The sequence below is a fragment of the Muntiacus reevesi genome, chromosome 1 (genome assembly GCF_963930625.1).
Source record: "Muntiacus reevesi chromosome 1, mMunRee1.1, whole genome shotgun sequence".
Classification (NCBI taxonomy): domain Eukaryota; kingdom Metazoa; phylum Chordata; class Mammalia; order Artiodactyla; family Cervidae; genus Muntiacus; species Muntiacus reevesi.
This window is the reverse complement of record NC_089249.1, coordinates 273,771,209-273,774,530: the sequence shown is the minus strand read 5'-3', so window position 1 is coordinate 273,774,530 and position 3,322 is coordinate 273,771,209. Positions and strand designations below refer to the sequence as shown.

Sequence of the window (3,322 nt, the reverse complement as noted above, 5' to 3'; positions counted from 1 at the left end):
ATTTGTAAAGGGCTTAGAATAGCATCCAGCACACAGTGACTTCTGTACAAGTTTAAAAAATAATAAAATAAAACAAACTATAGGCTCAGCTAGTAAGAAACCACCTGCAATGCGGGAGACCTGGATTCAGTCCCTGAATTGGGAAGATCCCCTGGAGAAGAGAAAGGCTACCCACTCCAGTATCCTGGCCTGGAGAATTCCATGGACTGTATAGTCTATGGGGTCACAAAGAGTCGGACACGACTGAGCGACTTTCACTTTCACTTTCACTTGTAGAGCAAGAAGATACATATTAAAAATTAGTGAGATGGATGAGGCAAGTGGAAAACAAAAGGTATGGAATCAGAACACAGCGTGCAAAATAACACCCCGATGAGAAGTGGATCACAGTCTCAGCTTGAGCCTTCTGGTACCAAGGCAAAGGCAGTCAGTTCTATGGCTCACAAGAGCCCAGAACTTAACAAGAGATGGCCTTATTCTTTATATTAAGAACAGAGACAATGCGTCCCAGGTCTGAACATCTGTTGTTCCCACTAAGTGTCTCACAGCTAATGAAGCCACAGGTTTCAGACACATCACACACTCTCCCCTGAGAGCCATCTGGGGCTGCAGCAAACCTGCAGAAGGAAGTGCACTGGGGTGGTGACGCGCTATCTGTGTGGCCTGGCTTAGTCTAGGAGCAACTTTGAGAAGGTCATTAGGATTGAGCAGATTGCTTATCTTCCAGGCTGCAGTTATCTAAATTAAAAAAAAAAGAAAAGGCAGGGGATGAAGCCTCCTTGGCACATGGTAAGCAGTCGATGTCTATTTCATAAAGGAATGAATGAAATCCTTTACTTCAGCCATTTTCATTGGAAAACTCTATGCGATGGGCAATGCACATTCTGCCTTCTTATCTGGAATTCAAAATAGTAGTTTAACCTTTTCTGGATGACTCCGTTCCACTGGGAAGCACGTCAGTGCTGCCTCAGGGGATGTTGTGAGTTTCTCACACTCTGATGCACAGTGATGGCTCCTTCATTCTGTTGTACAATTTTGAAGTTCTCACTTTTGCATCCAAAGCAGTTGTCAGTTTTATTTTTTCCGGTTATTGCCAGTGTACCTGTTTCACCAGCCATCTTTCTCCGCTCTGCATATTTGCCGCTTTTCTTGTGATGCTACACAAGAAGTTAGTTGAATGGCAAGTCTGAGTTGTATGTAAAACGGAAGTAACTAAGCCCTGACTGATGGTTAGAGATTCTTCTCTGAACAAAATGAGCAAGATTTTGTGCACATATTCTGTAAGTTTCCCTTAGTGGCTCATTGTCTTTTTATCTTCCTATTTACTCTGGCCTGTGTTCAGGATAGTTGAGTTTGCTAGACAACTGCTCTTGGGACAAATGGAGCATTCATCTATACAGGAAACAGTATTATGCTGACTAAGGTGTCAAAGGGAGAGCTGACTGGCAAACACATTCATGAGAAAGAGATTGCAGAAGTGTTGCTGGGAAAGCCATCTGCTGATACATGATAGATTGGTTAAGCAAGAGCTGCAGGTGAACGGGGACCAGAAAAACCAGACTGTAGCAGTGAGTCATTCAAGTGCAGGAGACAGAGGCATTGAAGGCCCAGGGCTTGGAGCTTGAATGTCCCAGATACTCATCTGTGTCCATCTGCAACTTCACGTGCCTGTCCCTGGAGCGAGAGGGTGGGGCTTAGTCAATGCATCTCTTGGTCATTTTCATACTCCCTGGGTAGAGTGAAAAGAACACTCCTTTCTTATCTGATATTTAAGCAAGTTGCATCCAGTTTTCATTTAGTGATTTTATTATCTACCCTAAACATCTGGGAATGGTACAACAAAATACATGGATAATGTAACACAATACGATCTTCAGTTCAGTCGTGTCTAACTCCTTGCGACCCCATGGACTGCAGCACACCAGGCTTCCCTGTCCATCACCAACTCCCAGAACTTGCTCAAACTCATGTCCATCAAGTCAGTGATGCCATCCAACCATCTCATCCTCTGTCGTCTCCTTCTCCTCCTGCCTTCAATCTTTCCCAGCATCAGGGTCTTTTCCAATGAGTCAGTTCTTCGCATCAGATGGCCAGAGTACTGGAGTTTCAGCTTCAACATCAGTCCTTCCAATGAACACCCAGGGCTGATCTCCTTAGCATGGACTGGTTGGATCTCCTTGCAGTCCAAGGGACTCTCAGGAGTCTTCTCCAACACCACAGTTCAAAAGCATCATTTTTCAGCACTCAGCTTTCTTTATGGTCCATCTCTCATATCCATACATGACTACTGGAAAAACCATACAATCTTAGGAAGTATATTTTTAGTGTATTTTTTAGGATATCTGAGGTCTGTTTAGTTTTTTTTTTTTTAAACCACTCAGGCTACACTGTTTCCCTGTTACTCTCCAGAAGGAAAAGAAGAATGATCATCAATGGCTAACGGCAGCGGCAGAAGCCAGCTTCATGCTCGACAGAGAACGCTGCGTGTCCTCCTCGTGGTTTCTGCTGCTCTGCACATACAGAGAAACTTCCTCAGTAACAAACTATAGAAATGATCCATGAATGTATAGTTTTTGGTTTTTTTTTTTTGTTTTTTTTTTTTTTAGTGGATCAGTGTAATTCACAAGACAACAAGCGGGTGTATAATCTGTAAAGAATAAGCACATCCTTGAGATTTTTTTCTTTCTGGCAAAATGTTACCCAACATACTACTGATACCATCAGAAAAGAATGCATTAGGAGTATTTTAAATCTTATAAAATTTAGTTTACCTATTTGGGCATATTCTTCATGCCATTTTAATCAGATAATCATTTGCTAGCAATTGAGTTTGTTGATACTGTTGCCAATCTGATTAATGGAATGGAGTGCCTGGAACATTGACCTACTTATTCCTCTAAAACATGAACCATTTATCTTTGTTTATTCTGAAAATTTCTTCTCACATGTCCACCACCACCTTGGTCCCTATCCAGTTCTTCCCAAAGATCTAAATGCATCATTTTTCCTGTAACAAAAAAAAAGGGGGGGGGGGGGCTTCATAGTGGATGATCACTGCACTGTCAGTTGGTTTGTTCAATTCACTTTAAGGTCAGGTTAAAAGGACATGGTTCCAACTATAAATACATTTCTTAAACTGAGGTCAAAGGTAGCTCAGGGAAGGAAACCTTCTTCACAGAGCCACCTGAGCCCACTCCCAGAATTCACGGACCTACCCTCACAACACGAGATCACAAACCGAGTCAAAGTGCTCTCTACTGAAGCAGCCTCCTGTGGCTCTGTAGCCTCATCATTCAGAGAAGCTGGGGATCATCGGGACTGT

At 42.7% G+C, this 3,322-nt stretch overlaps 1 pseudogene; it reads right to left on the bottom strand.

Moving 5' to 3' along the window:
* Window positions 1-2,372: 2,372 nt before the first annotated feature.
* On the bottom strand, window positions 2,373-2,574 carry LOC136156559 (small nucleolar RNA U3; annotated as a pseudogene).
* Between the last annotated feature and the right edge of the window lie 748 nt (window positions 2,575-3,322).